The sequence below is a fragment of the Neovison vison genome, chromosome 13 (genome assembly GCF_020171115.1).
Source record: "Neovison vison isolate M4711 chromosome 13, ASM_NN_V1, whole genome shotgun sequence".
In the NCBI taxonomy this organism is placed as follows: domain Eukaryota; kingdom Metazoa; phylum Chordata; class Mammalia; order Carnivora; family Mustelidae; genus Neogale; species Neogale vison.
This window is the reverse complement of record NC_058103.1, coordinates 94,602,307-94,620,973: the sequence shown is the minus strand read 5'-3', so window position 1 is coordinate 94,620,973 and position 18,667 is coordinate 94,602,307. Positions and strand designations below refer to the sequence as shown.

The following is an 18,667-nucleotide window of genomic DNA, read 5'->3' as shown; positions in this document are numbered from 1 at the left end:
CCTTCAACAAACCCTAAAAAGGAATTATAGTAAGCACAAACATGAAAATATTAAAATGTTAGATCAAGTTATAACCTATGAGGTCGAAAGAAATGGGCTACATTTTCTATTCTAAAAACATTAAATTTTATACTAAAGTCTTTATGAAACTAAAAACTAAAGTAGAGTTTAGTAATAAATCAAGATGAGAGAGCTTAATTCACTTAGGTCATGAGACACAACACATCATCCTCTTCAAATAGAAAAACTTAATATAACTCATTAATAATCATTACATATACAAGAGGAGATAATAAGGTAAGTATCCTGGAAAGTGTGTTTGGACATATCAAAATGAATTTTAAATAAAACACCTAGTTTACACCCAGGAGATTTCATTTAATATGAGTACTTGAACGAAAGCTGGCCCAAACTTACCAAACTCAATATTTTTTTAAAAAGCTTTTATTTATTTGACAGACAGAGATCACAAGTAGGCAGAGAGGCAAGCAGAGAGAGGAGGAAGCAGGCTCCCTGCTGAGCAAAGAGCCCGATGTGGTGCTGGATCCCAGGATCCTGGGACCATGACCTGAGCCAAAGGCAGAGGCTTTAACCCACTGAGCCACCCAGCCCCCCCACCAAACTCAATTTTTTAAAAAGATTTTATTTATTTTTCTGAGAGCAAGAACACAGGTGAGAGCATGAGCCAAGATGGGTAGTAGGGGGTGGGAGAGGGACAAGCAGACTCCCCACTGAGCAGGGAGGCTTACATGTGGGGCTTGATCCCAGGGCCCTGACACCATGATCTGAGCCAAAGGCAGACACTAAACCAACTGAGCTATCCAAGTGCTCCATCAAACTCAATTATTATAAATGAATTAAATAAAACACTTATTTAAAATTAAAAGTAAAGGAGACAAAACTTTAATCAGTGCTATAGAAAAAGTATGATAAGAGGATGATAAAAGAAATATTAAAAGCACTAAATCGCAAAGTTTACCCTCTTTTATATCTGCAGAAAGATTTACCTAGAACAATTAAAGAGAACTTAACTGCTCTGAAACCAGTTGAGCTATCTATAAAAATTTTAAAGAACAAACTTACCTGTGTAGGAAAATAGTGAAAAGATTTATAGGAAGTGGTGAAAAGCCTATTAAGCCTGGTGATAGCTATCCATAACAGACTATCTGATAGTTATCCAGAACAAAGTTTTAGCTCAATTTTAAACTTCCCTTAAGGAATAATAATTTCAACATAAATTTAAATATTCATTTAAAAAGGTAGAGCCTTTAGATACAGGACACAACCTTCCATAGAGAGTAAGTAGGCCACCATAGGTGGCCTAGAAGTAGCCACCAGTTAAAGTATTCAAGCTCAACAATATACTCATCTAAATTACAACAATATACTCATCTAAATTACAACACTAAAGACTAACTCCTAACCTAACACTAGATTAATCTATTCATTAATAGAAACAATACTGTTTGTCTGAGTAACATGAATTATTTCTCCTTGCACAAGCTTCTATCAGAATGGATAATCACTGATGGTTAACAAAAAAATAAATTTAACACATTGATTCCTTGCTGCATAAGTTAATTGTTAACCCAACACAAGTATGCATTTATGGAAAGATTTTTAAAAGTAAAAGAATCTCAGCAAACACAAACCTTATCTGTTTACCAAATACATGACCTTTAGCATTTCTAGTATTAGAGGCACTCTGTGAAATAGAGGCAATCAGTGAAAATCACTTTCCCATGAAGACGTAAGAATGACATATTAAACAGAAGAATCTATGGAGCTTTAATTAATCAGACCAAAAAAGAACAAAACATTTAACCAAATTTAAAGGATAACGAAACTTTAAATGGACTAACAATTTTGTTTGATCTAACTTCAGCTAACAAAATATCCTCCAAGTAATTAAAATCTAGACCAATCAGTCAAAATGTTTTATCACTTACTGATCTAAAATATGGATCAACAGAACAAGTTACCCTATGGATAACAGCACTATTCTATATAGACCAAGTGGTTTATGATCTCAGTGTTAGGTCAGGACACCCCAATGGTGTAATCCCTATTAATGATGGGTTTGTTCAACTATTAAAGTCCTATGTGATCTGAGTTTAGATCTGAGTAATCCAGGTCAGTTTCTACCTGTTCTGCATTTCACCCAGTAGGACACGAAAAGATAAATAAGGACAACTTTACAAAATAGTCTTTGTACTAATAGATGAGATAATATTAATATGATTAATTTATACCTAGCCCTGCCAAAGAACAGGGCTTGTTAGGGTGGCAGAACCTGGAAACAGCCTAGAACTTTAACATTTATTACCAGAGGTTCAATTCCTCTTTCAAACAGCATGCTCATAATTACAATTCTGTTATTGATTATACCTATGCCACATGCTGTGACATTCCTCACACTAATCAAGTGAAAAGTATTAGCCTAGATACAACTTCATAAAGGACCAAACATTGGTTGGCCCCATGGCCTACTACAATCTAACACTGATGCTCTCACGTTATTCATTAGAGAACCATTTAAAGCACTAATATCATCAATATCCATATTTATTTTTGCACCAACCCTACCCCTCACTTTACCCTAAGAATATGAATTCCACTGCCCATGCCATACCCATTAGTTAATCTAAACTTAGGCATACTGTTTATACTACTCATATCTAGTTTAGCTATTTATTCCATTTTCTGATTAGGATCAGGCTGAGCAGCAAATTCAAAATTCCAATTAGTGGCAGAGTTTCATACAAAGTATTAGCAGTTATCCTCCTACCAGTCCTGTTAATATACAGGTTATCTACACTCTTCACACTAATTATTACGCCAGAATATCCATAAATCATTTTTTCCATCTTGATCACTAGCTGTAACGACTTATCTCAACCCTAGCAAAGACAAACCAAGTTCCATTGGACCAACAGAAAGAGAATCAAAACTCATTTCTGGTTTCAACAATGACTATGTAGCAGGTTCATTTGTCCCGTTGTTCCTAGTAGAAAAAGCTATTATATGGGGCACCTGGGTGACTCAATGGGTTAAGCCTCTTCTTTCAGTCCAGGTCATGATCTTGGGGTCCTGGGATAGAGCCCCACATCAGACTCCCTGCTCAGCAGGGAGCCTGCTTCCCCCCTCTCTCTGCCTGCCTCTCTGCTTATTTGTGATCTCTCTCTCTCTCTGTCAAGTAAATAAATAAAATCTTTTTTTTAAAAAGAAAATGCTATTATAATAAATATTTTAAACAGTTCAGCTGTTAGGAGCCTTCCCCATACCCTATATACCAGAGTGTATACTATTAACTTTATTATAAAAACCTTTTTTCTAACTATCTCTATTTTATGAACATAAGCATCCTATCCATGATTCCAATATGATCAACTCATGCATCTCTTATGAAAAACTTTCTACCATTAACACTACCCCTTTGCCTATATAGCATGCATCACTGCTCATTATTATATCAAGCATTCTATCATAAACATTAAGGAAATTACTTCAATAGAGTCAATAATAGAGCTTAAACCCTTTTATTTCTGGAATTACAGGAATTAAACCTAGTCCTAAGAATCTAAAATCTTCATGCTGCCATATTACACCATAACTATATTGTAAGGTCACCTGAATAAACTATCAAGCCCATACCCAAAAATGTTGATTTATATTCTTCTCATACTAAATATATCCATTTCTCACTATTATCTAACTAATGATCATTGCAGGAACCATAATTGGGATATAAGCTCACATTCACAAATAATCTGAAATGGCTACAAATAAATACAGTTGCTGTTTTTCTAGACTTGATAAAAAAATTTAATTCACATGTGAGCCATGGAAGTTCCATCAGTTGTTTTTTATTTTTTTTTAACATAAGCCACTGAATCAAATTCCAACACTCTCATAATTCTCACACAAATGAATATTCAAGAAATAAAAATATGACATTATTTGTCATCATTAACAGTAATTATAGCACTACTTAATCTATCTATCTAGATATGATTAACTTCCTCCACATCATTAACTATACTCCCATGAATAAACAACATAAAAATAAAATGATACTTGAAAACATAAAACAACCAATCCTTAAATCAACACTAATGGTCATTTCATTACTTCTCCTAATACCAATATTGTAAGTACTGGACTAGTAATTTAGGAGGTTAGTATATACAAATGGGCTTCCAAGCCCCAAGCAAGTATAATTTACTTAATTCCCCCCCCAAAAAAATAAAGACAATAAGACTTATTATGATATAACAACTGAAGGCAAATCAAATTCTTTTAATTAAATGAAATACTTACGAAATTGGTGGGCTTTCACCCCACAAAATTTGAGTTACATCTAAATATCCTAGTTAACAGGATTCAATCTGATTTTCTTGCCACTTCAGGGAAAAGGCATGAGAAACCCCAACAGAACTGAAGCTGCTACTTTGAATTTGCAGTTAGCACGTTATATATCACAGGGCTTGGGAAAAAGAGGACCCAACCACTGTCTTCAGATTTACAGCCTAATGCTTGCTCAGCCATTTTACCTATGTTCATGAACTACTGAGTATTCTCAATAAATGATACTTTATATCTACTCTTTGGTGCTAACCTGGGATAGTAGTACTGCCTCTTAATCAATACTGAACTAGGTCAGTTGGGAGGTTTATTAGGTGATGACAAAATCTATAATGTAGTTTTAATCACCCGTGCATTTTAATAGTTTTAATTTTATTTACATGTATCATAATTGGAAGATTGAGAAACTGGCTAATCCGATTAATAATAATTAGATCACCTAACACAGCATTCCTTTGAAAAATAACGTAAGTTTCTGACTACTCCCACCATCACTGTAACTCCTGCTCAAATCATCAATAGTTAAACCAGGTCCTGCAATGGATTGAACTGCATATACACCTCCAGCCAGCAATCTGCTCCATGTTGGAGTTTCTGTTGAATTAATCATTTCTCCCTACATTTAACAGATATATTCTCAATTGTAGGTGCCATTATTCATATTGCTACAATAATTAATATGAAATTAAGAGCCATATCTGAATATCAAACAACATTATTTGTTTGACGAGTCCTAATGACAACTATGCTACTACTACTATCATTCTCACTTTTAGCAGACAGAATTACTATACTATTAATAGAGCACAACCTAAACACTGTTTCCTTCAACCTCACAAGATAAAATCTAATTATATATAGCCAATTTTTATTCTGATTTTTTGGTTACCCTTAAGTCTGTATTACTATCCTACTGGGATACACAATAGTTTCCCACATAGTGGCATATGATTCAAGGAAAGAAGCAACTTTGCAATATATAAGAAAGTCTTGAGCTATAATATCCATTGGTTTCCTAGTATTTAGTGCATGAGGTCACCATATATTCACAGCAGGTGTAGATGATGATATATCTATATATCATCATCTTTACCTCAGTTCCTATGATTATTGTCATTTCTACAGGAATAAAAATATTCAGTCAACAAGCAATCCTCCATGGAGATAATACTAAATGCTCACCTGCCATACTATGACACTTAGGTTTTATTTTCTTGTTTCTACTAAGAGGTCAACAGAAATTACTTTAGCATATCCACCATTCAACATTGTTCTCCATGATATATATCACGTAGTAGCACATTTTCATTGTGTCTTATCATTTGAGCATTTTGCCATTATAAGAAAATTTGTTCACTGATTTCCATTATTGTTAGGTTACACTTAATCTGAGCAAAAATGTATTTTACATTTATATTTATAGGTATTAACATAACTTTCTTCCCACAACACTTTCTTGAACTTTAAGGAATGCCATGACATTACATTGACTACTCAGATACATATACAACACAGAACACCATGTCAACCATAGGTCTGTCTATTTTATAAGCAGCAATAATGTTAATAGTTTTCAGAATCTGAGAGGCATTTGTATCCAAGTGAGAAGCATCAAGAGTAGAATCAACGACTACTAACCTCAAATGACTATATGGATGTCCCCTACCATATCATAAAGAACCTACCCAAGGAAATTTAAAAGAAGAAGGGAAGGAATGAAGCTCCTCCACCTGGCTTCAAGCCAATATCATAACCACTGTGTCTTTATGAGACATCAGCAAAAAGCTCAATAACTTTATCAAATTTAAATTATAAGTTCAAATCCTTTAGATCTCCATGGCACATCCATCCCAACTAGGTTTTCAAAACGCACCATCACCCATCATTGAAGAGCATTTACACTTTCATGATGGTATAGTAACTAGTCCCTAACTAGCTCTTTAGTCCCCTATATCATCTCATTAACACTAAGAACCAAATTAACCCACACAAAAAAACAGATGTACATGTAGAAACAGTCTGAACTATTCTGCCAGCCATCGTTTTAATCCTAATTGCCCCACCACTATTACAAACTCATTATGTAATAGACTAATAATCCTGCCCTAAACATAAAAACTATGAGCCACCAATTATACTGAAGCTACGAGTATACAGACTATGAAAACTCAACCTCCATTCCTATATGATTCCTGTATTTTCTAATTGCAGTCTCATTTTCCAAACTTGCCATCTGCCCCCACTGGTGAAGGCAGAACACTTCTCCTTTTACATCCTACGAGTGTGAATGCAGACTACATTAGAAAAAACTTTTAAATCATTTGTACCAACACTAATGAAATTGTTTATGGAATATCTTTCCATATGGATAGGTTCCATTCATTTCACCTTTTTGAGAAAAATTCTTATGGAGACTTACATTATTAAATGTAAACTACCAGAGGACCCAAAAGCCTACTCTTGGTTATTTTCTGAAATGAAACATCAAGTTATCAAGATCAACACTAACCTGAAGAAGAATATTCACACAATTCTACTCTTAATCACCAAAAACTGAAAACAGCCATAATGTCTTCAACTGGGGAGTAGATAAATAAACTTGCTACACAATGAGAGAAACTACTAATGCATGCATCAAAATAGATGACTCTCAGGTGCACAAGAAGAAAAACCAGACTCGAAAGGTAACATATGATTTCATTTTTATGATCCTTTAAACAAGAAAACTATAGGGACAGAAAAGAAATCACTGGTTTCCTGAAACAAGGGAATGGTGTGTGGTTGACCAAAGGGACCACAGGAGTAGTTGATGTGAAGTGCATCTGTAGGATGTCTTGGTGTGATTTGGTTACCCAAATATCAATGTATGAAAGCTGAGAAGCAGCCTCTTTATTCTTTAGAAGTACCCAAGCATTTAAGATTTAAGTATTGTTAGTATTTCTGAAAATGGGTGTGAAATTAGAGACAAAAACAGAAGGAACTGAGGAGGAGACAAGATGGCAGAGGAGTAGCACAGTGAGATGACAGCAGGTCACGGGAGTTCAGCTAGATAGTTATCAAACCTTTCTGAACACCTACTAGCCCAACATGAGATCAAGGAGAAGAAGAACAGCAATTCTAGACACAGAAGATCGACCACTTTCTGAAAGGTAGGACATGCGGAGAAGTGAATCCAAATGACAGGAAGATAGACCACAGGGAGAGGGGCCAGCTTCCAGCAAACAGTGGAGCAACAGAGCACAAAATCAGAACTTTTAGAAGTCTGCTATATTGAGGAACATCGATCCAGAGGCTAAGCCGGGGTGGAGCCCTTGCAGGGACACTGTGGTCTCAAGTCTCGCAGGGTCACAGAAGTATTGGGGGTGTCTGAGTATTGCAGAGCTCGCAGGTATCAGAGTGGGGAAGCTGGCTACAGAGACAGAGCCAAGGAGTGAGCTCACAGTTCATGGTAGCCTTTATCTGTGATCCATGGCACAGTCAGGCTACTGCTCTTTGAGCAGGGACCGCACAAGTGGCAGATCTGGGGAGACACTATCTTCATCTGCCAAAACAGCAGAGCGGCAGGAATCTGCTGGGTTTGGAGACTCCAAACAGGGCTGTGTGCCAGAGGCAGCAACGCTCGGTCACAGGCCGGGTAAGCTCTGAGCGCAGCCAGAGTCTTAGGAGACAGGTGTGATTGACCACTTTTCTCCAAGGGTGCACTGAGGAGTGTGGCCCTGAGCTATTGGTTCATTTGGGCCAGGGATTGGGAGCCTACCATTTTTATTTCCGACATCCAGAGCTGCACAGAAAGCGTTCAGGAAAGAAAAGCTCCCAAGAGCAAACCCAAGCAGAGTACTTAGCCCAGCACCTGGCAAGGGCGGCGCAATTCTGCCTCAGGCAAAGACATTTGAGAATCACTACAAAAGGTCCCTGCCTTGGAAGATCAGCAAGAACATCCAGCCAAGACCAAGCTCAAGGAGAAGAGTAGAATTCCAGAGGAGGCAAAGCAAAGCATGGAATTCATGGCTTTCTCTGCATGATACTTTTGTCTTGCAAAGTTAACTAAATTTTAAAATTTTATTATTTTTTCTTATTCTAATTTTTTTTAACTTTTCCACTTTCTTCCACTAACATTTTTCAACTGGCTTATCTTAACAATACCTTTCTTAAAAATAATCTTTTTAAACCTTCATTATTATAGTCACATTTTATCCTTTGTTGTATCTAACTTTACTTTATATATATATATATATATTGGGTTTTCTCTTCCAAAAAAAAAAAAATTGGGATACAATTTTTTATAATATATCAAAATATACCCTGAATCTAGCACATGCCTTTGTTTTAGTCTCCAGCCTAGGCAAATCTCTCCACATTCTTTTTGTTTCTTTTTCCAACCAAATTATCTTATCAATTTTATTTTAAGAATTTTTTAAAAATTTTCATCTTTACAATCATATTAAATCCCTTCATCATATTTCCGGCAGTAGTTTCTTCTAAGAAAACAAAATACACCAAAAATCAACTGGGTGATTCTGTTCAATCCACCAGTCTAATATGTACATATATTTTTAAGTTTTTTTTTTAATTTTTTTAAAACTTTTTACCACTTTCTTTCCCCCCCAATTTGGAATCTCCTCTGTTTTGGTTAGCATACATTTTTCTGGGATCTTTGCCACACTTCTAGTATTTTATTCTCTTGTTCATATATTCTTATCTGGATAAAATGACAAGGCAGAAAAACTCACCATGAAAAAAAGAACAAGAGTCAGGAACATAGGCCAGAGACCTAATCAATATTGACATTAGTAATATGTCAGATCTAGAGCTCAGAATGACGATTCTCAAGATGCTAGCTGGGCTCAAAAAAGGCATGGAAGATAATAGAGCAATGCTGTCTGGAGAAATAAAATGTCTTTCTGGAGAAATAAAAGAACTAAAATCGAACCAAGCTGAAATCAAAAAAGCAATTAATGAGGTGAAATAAAAAATGGAGGCTCTTACTGCTAGGATAAATGAGGCAGAAGAGAGAATTAGTGATATAGAAGACGAAATGACAGAGAATAAAGAATATGAGCAAAAGAGAGACAAACAACTACTGGACCATAAGGGGAGAATTCAAAAGATAAGTGATACCATAAGACAAAACAATATTATAATAATTGGGATTCCAGAAAAAAGAAAAAAGAGAGAGAAGAGCAGAAGGTATATTGGAGAGAATTATTGTAGAGAATTTCCCTAATATGGGAAAGGGAACAAGCATCAAAATCCAGGAGGCACAGAGAACTCCCCTCAAAATCAATAACAATAGTTCTACACCCCATCATCTAATAGTAATACTTACAAGTCTTACTGATAAAAAGAAAATCCTGAAAGCAGCCCAGGACAAGAAGTCTGTAACCTATAATGATTAAAATATTAGATTGGCAGCAGACGTATCCACAGAGACCTAGCAGGCCAGAAAGAACTGGCATGATATATTCAGAGCACTAACCGAGAAAACATGCAGCCAAGAATACAATAATCAGCAAGGCTCTCAATGAAAATAGAAGAAGAGATAAAAGCATCCAGTATAAACAAAAACTAAAAGAACTTGTAAACACCAAACCAGCCCTAAAGCAAATATTGAATGGGGTCCTTTAAGCAAAGAGAAAGCCTAAAAGTAGTAGACCAGAATGAAACAGAGACAATATGCAGTAACAATGACTTTACAGGCAATACCATAGCACTAAATTCATATCTCTCAATAGTAACCATGAATGTAAATGGGCTAAATGCCCCAAACAAAAGGCACAGCATATCAGAATGGATAAAAAACAAAAACCATCAATATGTTGTCTAGAAGAAACTCATTTTAGGCACAAAGACACCTCCAGATTTAAAATGAGGAGGTGGAAAACAATTTACCATGCTAATGGACATCAAAAGAAAGCAGAGGTGGCAATCCTTAGATCAATTAGATTTTAAGCCAAAGACTATAATAAGAGATGAGGAAGGACATTATAACATACTCAAAGGGTCTGTCCAACAAGATCTAACAATTTTAAACATCTATGCCCCAACATGGGAGCAGCCAATTACATAAACCAATTAATAACAAAATCAAAGAAACACATCAACAATAATACAATAATAATAAGGAACTTTAACACCCCATTCACTGAAATGAACAGATCATCCAAGCAAAAGATCAACAAGGAAATAAAGGCTTTAAATGACACATTGGACCAGATGGACATCACAGATAATTCAGAACATTCCATTCCAAAGCAACAGAATGCACATTCTTCTCTAGTGCACATGGAACATTCTCCAAAATAGATTACATCCTGGGTCACAAATCAGGTCTCAAATGGTACAAAAATATTGGGATCATTCTCTGCATATTTTTAGACCACAACACTCTGAGCCTAGAACTCAATCATAAGAGGAAAGTTGGAAAGAAGCCAAATACATGGAGGCTAAAAAGAATCCTACTAAAGAATGAATGAGTCAACCAGGAAATTTAAGAAAATTTGAAAAAAAATTCATGGAAATAAATGATAATGAAAACACAACTGTTCCAAATCTGTGGGACATGGCAAAGGCAGTCCTGAGAGGAAAATATATAGCGATACAAGCCTTGTCAAGAAACAAGAAAGATCTCAAGTACAAAACCTAACCCAATACCTAAAGGAGCTGGAGAAAGAAAAGCAAAGAAAGCCTAAATCCAGCAGGAATAGAGAAATAACAATGATCAGAACAGAAATCAATGAAATAGAACAAAAAACAAACAAACAAACAAATAAACAAACCACAGTAGATCAAATCAATGAAACTAGGAGCTGGTTCTTTGAAAGAACTAATAAGATTGATAAACCCCTGACCAGACTTATCAAGAAGAAAAGAGAAAGGACCCAAATAAATAAAATCATGAATGAAAGAGGAGAGATCACAACCAACACCAAAGAAATACAAACAATTACAAGAACCTATTATGAGCAACTATATGTCAGCAAATTTGACAATCTGGAAGAAATGGATGAATTCCTGGAGACATATCAATACCACAACTGAACCATGAAGAAATAGAAAACCTGAACAGACCCATAACCAGTAAGGAGATTGAAACAGTCATCAAAAATCTCCCAACAAACAAGAGCCCAGGGCCAGATGGCTTCCCAGGGGAATTCTACCAAACATTTAAGGAAGAATTAATGCCCATTCTACTGAAACTGTTCCAAAAAATAGAAATGGAAGGAAAACTTCCAAACTCATTTTATGAGGCCAGCATTACCTTGATCCCAATATGAGTCAAAGACCCCGTCAAAAAAGAGAATTACAGACCAATATCTTTGATGAACACAGATGTGAAAATGCTCACCAAAATACTAACCAATAGGATCCAACAGTATATTAAAAGGACCATTCACCATGACCAGTGGGATTTATTCCAGGACTAAAAGATTGGTTCAACATCCACAAGTCAATCAATGTGATATAATACATTAATAAAACAAAGAACAAGAACCATATGATACTCTCAATAGATGCTGAAAAGCATTTGACAAAGTACAGTATCCATTTTTGATCAAAACTCTTCAAAATGTAGGGATAGATGGTATATACCTCAGTATTATCTAAGCCATCTATGGAATATCATTCTGAATGGAAAAAAAAAAAAAACTGGGAGCTTCTCCGCTAAGGTCAGGAACTTGGCAGGGATGTCCATTATTACCACTGCTATTCAACATATTACTAGAAGTCCTAGCCTCAGCAATAAGACAACAAAAAGAAATTAAAGGCATCCCAATCAGCAAATAAGAAGTCAAACTATCATTCTTTGCACATGATATGATACTATATGTGGAAAACCCAAAAGACTCTACTCCAAATCTGCCAGAACTTGTACAGGAATTCAGTAAAGTGTCAGGATATAAAATCAATGCACAAAAATCCGGTGCATTTCTATACACCAAGAATACAGAAGAAAGAGAAATTAAGGAGTTGATCCCACTTACAACTGCATCCCAAACCATAAGAGATCCAGGAATAAACCTAACCAAAGAAGCAAAGAATCTGTACTCACAAAACTATAAAGTACTCATGAAAGAAATTGTGGAAGACACAAAGAAATGGGAATATATTTCATGCTCATGGAATGGAAGAACAAATATTGAGAAAATGTCTATACTACCTAAAGTAATATACACATTTAATGTAATCCCTATCAAAATACATCCTTTTTTTTTCAAAGAAATTGAACAAATAATCCTAAAATTTATGTAGAACCAGAAAAGACCTCAAATAGCCAGAGGAATGTTGAAAAAAAAAAGAAAAGCCAAGGTTGGTGGCATCACAATTACAAATTTCAAGCTCTATGACAAAGTTGTCATCATCAAGACAGTATGGTACTGGCACAAAAACAGACATATTGATCAATGTATCAGAATAGAGAGCCCAGAAATAGACTCTCAACTCTCTGGTCAACTAATCTTTGACAAAGCAGGAAAGAATGTCCAATGAAAAAAAGACAGTCTCTTCAACATATGGTGTTGGGAAAATTGGACAGCCACATGCAGAAAAATGAAACTGGACCATTTCCTTACACCACACATGAAAATAGACTCCAAATGCATGAAGGACATCAATGTGAGAAAGGAATCCATCAAAATCCTCAAGGAGAACACAGGCATCAACCTCTTAAACTTCAGCTGCAGCAGCTTCTTCCTAGAAACATTGTCAAAGGCAAGGGAAGCAAGGCAAAATGAACAATTGGTACTTTATCAAGATCAAAAGCTTTTGCACAGCAAAGGAAACAGTTAAGAAAATCAAAAGACAACTGACAGAATGGGAGAAGATATTTGCAAAGGACATATCATAAAAAGGGCTAGTATCCAAAATCTATATAGAGCTTAGCACACTCAACACCCAAAGAACAAATAATCCAATCAAGAAATGGGCAGAGGACATGAACAGACATTTCTGCAAAGAAGACAGCCAGATGGCCAAAAGACACTTGAAAAAGTGTTCCACATCACTCAGCATCAGGGATATACAAATCAAAACCACAATGAGATAATACCTCACACCAGTTAGAATGGCTAAAAGTAACAAGTCAGGAAATGACAGATGCTGGTGAGGATGCGGAGAAAGGGGAACCCTCCTGCACTGTTGGTGGGAATGCAAGCTGGTGCAGCCACTCTGGAGAACAACGTGGAATTTCCTCAAAAAGTTGAAAGTTGAGCTACCCTATGACCCAGCAATAGCACTGCTGGGTATTTACCCTAGAGATACAAATGTAATGATCTGAATGGGCATGTGCATCAGAATGTTTATAGCAATAATATCTACAATAGCCAAACAGGGAAAGAACCTAGATGTCCATCAACAGATGAATAAATAAAGAAGATGTAGCATATATATATATACACAGTGGAATACTATGCAGCCATCAAAAGAAATGAAACCTTGCCATTTGCAATGATATGGATAGAACTAGAGGGTATTATTCTGAGTGAAATAAGTCAGGCAGAGAAAGACAATTATCATATGATCTCCCTGATATGAGGAATTTAGAGGCAAAATGAAGGGTTTGGGGGGTAGGGAAGGAAAAAAGAAAACAAGATGGGATCGGGAGGGGGACAAACCATAAGAGACTCTTAATCTCACAAAACAAACTGAGGGTTGCTCGGGGGAGGAAGGGAGGGAGAGGGTGGTTGGGTTATTGACAATGGGGAGGGTATGTGCTATGGTGAGTGCTGTGAAATGTGTAAGCATGACAACTCACAGACTTGTACCCCTGGGGCTAATAATACATTATATGTTAATTAGGGAAAAAAAAGAAGGAAATATTGAATATCTGTTTAAAGACTATAGAGCCCAAAATGCCTTCCTTGACTTAAACGTAAGTGGCTGCCCTGCTTATACACACTCTAGCAGAAGTCTGGAGTTTAATTGTCCCAGAGGTCTCTGAACAGGATACAAGGCAGGCACATTCCCACTTGAAACCTAACCCGAGCCCTAATCCTAGAATTGAGGTGGGGAGAGATGTGGTATATATTTGCAGTGGAATATTACTCAGCCATAAAAAATGAAATTCTGCTATTTGAAATAACATGGATAGAGCTAGAGTGTATTATGCTAAGGAAAATTAGTCACTCACAGAGAGACAAATACCATATGATTTCACTCATATGTGGCAGTTAAGAAATGTAACAGATAAGCACAGGGGAAAAAAGAGAGAGAGATGCAAACTGAGAAACAGACTCTTAACTGTAGGGAACAAAGAAATGGTTACCAGCAGGGAATGTTGGGAGGAAGAGTAAAATAGGTGATGGGGATTAAGGAATATATTTGTTGTGATGAGCACTGGGTAATATATGGAATTGTTGAATCACCTAACTGAAATTAAAATAAAAACTTAAATATGCATATGTGTGTTTGTGTGTATAACTACAGAATTAATTTTGATATATATAAAGTGTGAGTGTGTGTGAAAAGCTATAAATTACAAAAATATAAAATGAAAGAAATACTTTATTGAATTACAGACTTTTCACTCTTAAGTTTCAGAGCAACCATGTACTTCCTCAAACTCTCCACTAAACAAGCATCCTTCCCCAGAGGGTGCCTCTCACTGATCTTTTACGTAACAGCTCTAAGGTTTGGGAGATTCATTAAGCCACTTTATGCCTGTTTCTCCTCTGTAAATGGATTTATGTGTTACCACGATTGCATGAGATGGTGCCTGTATAGTGTGTTGTAGTACACAAGTATGGGAATAAATATTGACTCTTTAAGTTCTCAGATTGAGATGGTTATGGACTCTAGACATCAGGGCACAAAATGGCTCATGGATCATGTTTTGTGATCTAGACCCGAGATGATTTAGACATAGTCCATGCTTTGTGATCTAGGTGTGAAAAAAAAAACTGAATACAACTCAGAAAGGGAGAAAATGAGACAGCTAAGAGGCAGGGCCAGTAAGGAATAAGAGAAAAAGAAGGAAATGGGAGAATTTATTAATAGCCTTTTACATCTAATTTACTTAAAATCAAACGTTAAAACAAACACAAAAGTGAGATTAAAAAAAATTCTCTAAGGACACATGGTGATATGTACAGTCATTGTCACTGATGGGAACAGGAACAGAAGGATGCACTGCAAGACTGGTAGTTGTTACCTCCAAGAGTGCATGAGACTGTGAGAGTGCAGGTGAAGTGGGCCTTCACTATTTGCTCCAGATACACCTATTTTTAATAGTTGAAATCTTATTAAGATTCCATTGGAATCTTATTAGATTCCATTCACATATTATTTCCTTGGTAAATGAATGACTTGAAAAGTATCCTTTCATTATCTCTCCATCACTTAGAGAGATGCTTCTAATATGCTTTACACTCAAACTGTTGATGTTCAGGACAAGCTTAAGGAAGGAATGTGAAGGCTGAGACCTAACATCCCTCTGAAATCCAAGGAAGTGAGTTCAAGTAGCCCCTTTAATCATGACCATAGTTGCAACATGCCAACGACAAACTACTTGCTACCTGCCCACCTACATAACTCAACTAGATTCTGGTGGGACTGGAACTGACATCTTAGTTCACTTTATGACAAGGTAGATAGACAGCTGAAGAATGAAAGGTATAGCCTCCTCATAAACAAAGTAATTAAACATTTTGATCCCCCTTCTCTTACACTTTTACTTGTATTTAAAAGTGGACTACCTTGGATCTAGCTTTGAAAGGTGTGGGTTATTGCATGATGCCCTCAAAGCCCAAATTTTCCTCAGGGAGAACTGGAAGTTCAGGATCCCCAAGAGCATGATAGGGAAAGCCTTTCCAAATACTTGGCTCTATTTAAGCCACTGAGATGGAAAGCCTACAAGCTCAGAGGCTACTCCTTATAGTGTAAACCTGGCACAGCCAGGAGGACACAATCCTCCAATACTGCTCATGGCAGAAACTTAATTGGACTTCATTCCACGTAAGGTAGGTTCTAGAGTAAGCCCTCTCAGTAAGCAAGGAAGGAACCGGTTTCAGGAGTGATCTGTGTAAGGTAAGTACATCCTGGACAATGTACATCCAAGTCAATGTTTGACTTACACATTTAATGTCTTCCCCTATTTTGAGACTAATTTTTTTCTCTTCCCCTGAAGCTTTTTTTTTTTTTTTCATACCTATCTATAGAGTTAAGAGTTCTGAATGTGTTATTCAGTGAATGTCTTAGGGGAATGATTATGGGTTTTCTCTCCCAGCGAATCCCTGGGACTTCTAAATTCCTAACAGCATTTCACACACTAACAAAAGCACTGCCTATCTACATTCTTAGATGCTCCCAGAAGTCCAGGTTGGGGATGACTGGTTCTCAAAAACCTTCCAACTTATCCTGACATTTTCTAATTCCTTTTGGATTTTACTCGTTTTGCCTTTCCTCAAGGTAGCAAATGGAGAAATGCTTCAGGAAAAAATTAATAGGCCAAAGTGCCTAAAGTTTAAAATCAAACAAAATGCTTCTGATTGGTTTTAATGTGAACCTGTATATATCATTCTTATCATTATTAGCCATTCACACTTACTCATGTCTCTGTTACCTTTTCATTTAATGAAATGTATTAGTATAGAAATCTTATTAGTTGTATAAAATATTTTTTAAATATCCATCTTATTTATTTTCTTAGTATTGTCAAAAGGTTTCCACCAGAAGCAATTATCTAGTAACAAAGTTGTATCAGAAGCTTTGGAAACACACAGACCTCACTTCATATTCTACCTTTATTACTTTTTATTTTAAAATGTGGAAAATAGATAATTTGTATATCTATATACATTATTTGTGAGGTTCTGATGTTCACATTAAATATACTTTACAAAAACTGGTACATATAATATAATAAAATCATTAGAATTCGATCATAAGATGAAAGTCATAAAGACATCACAACCTCATGTTGATTTTTGTTAATAGAATAAGTCATATCTTTTCAAATAAAAAAAAAAAAGCTTGGAAAAAGAAGTCCAGTAGGTAAAATGGAAAAAAATAAATAAATAAAAGAAGTATGCAGTTCAAAGCAAAGGATAGGAATATAATACTTAAAAATAGGGAAAACACAATCTCACAATAAGGAATTAAATTACATCAGGTTGCCATTTCTTATCATCACATAACAATAACATTGCATTGGAGAGATTTGGAAAAAACAGGTAATTCATATATTGCTAGTGGAAATGCAAAATGTTGAAAGCCTTATGGGAGGAATACAAACAGACAAATGAAAAGTAAAACAGATAAATGCTTTTAAGATGCTTAACACAGACCTGGTACATATTAAGAGCTATGTAGTCAAACCTATAATCTGAACATTATAGCCTGAAAACAAAACAAACAGGACACTAGAGAGATCCAGAAATGAAAAGAACAAAAGAAAGAATGGATAAAGAGAAAGAAAGGAGAAAAAGACTTGGTCTGCTGGCTTATAAAAAATAGTAAATAAATTATTTCCACAGAGGTCAATTTAAACAGCATAAGTCAATTAGGTACATGAACTCCCATGAAAAAGAGTCAGGAGTAAAAGTATCTTTCATATCTCCATCATTTAATCCAATTACAGAAAATAAATCTCTGTTACCAAGAAGAACCAAGGACCAGTCCATATATGTTCATAAATAATGTTACTCAGGCCAAGAAATATATGTTGTGGAAATCTCCTTTCAAGAGGAGATTTCAAATGCAGGGAAATACTGGATATTAGAAATGCATAGTCAGCATCCAGGGTCTCTTTTGGAACACAAATATCTTTTCTCAAGTCATTTGATCAACAGTTTTCCCCAGAGTTTCTGAATGTTTTTTTTCAGTTCAGTATGCTACCACATATCCGCTTAGCAATAGATTTGTTTCTGAGAAGCATGTTTTGTATCAGAAAGGTAGCATTCAGTTATTGCCCTGGGGGGATAGAAACTCTGATATATTTTAAAGCTATGTATTCTCCCTGCAGAGGAGGTAGATTCAGGCTTGGATAAATGATTTCTGTAATATATTACTATTGACATTTTTAATCAGCATATTCATTTTAGATTCCCATGACAACTATAATTCTGATGGGTAAGGTTTTTGAATTACCCTTTAATACTTAGCTCCCGATCTTATCTATAAGTCTATCTGTAAATTCAAGAAAAGTTTATTTTCAATTGTCAGCCAATACAATGGTAAGATTTGAATTTTTCCCATGAATAGGATGTATCTGCTCTCAGTACCTGAGTGTTAATGAGATTCTTCTTTCCATTCTAGAAGTTCTTAGTTCATCTCTTTCTTTGGGCTCCATTAGAACACCATGTACAAA

At 35.7% G+C, this 18,667-nt stretch overlaps 1 pseudogene; it reads left to right on the top strand.

Moving 5' to 3' along the window:
• The first annotated feature begins 5,426 nt into the window (after positions 1 to 5,426).
• On the top strand, positions 5,427 to 6,084 carry LOC122894608 (annotated as a pseudogene).
• Positions 6,085 to 18,667: the final 12,583 nt, after the last annotated feature.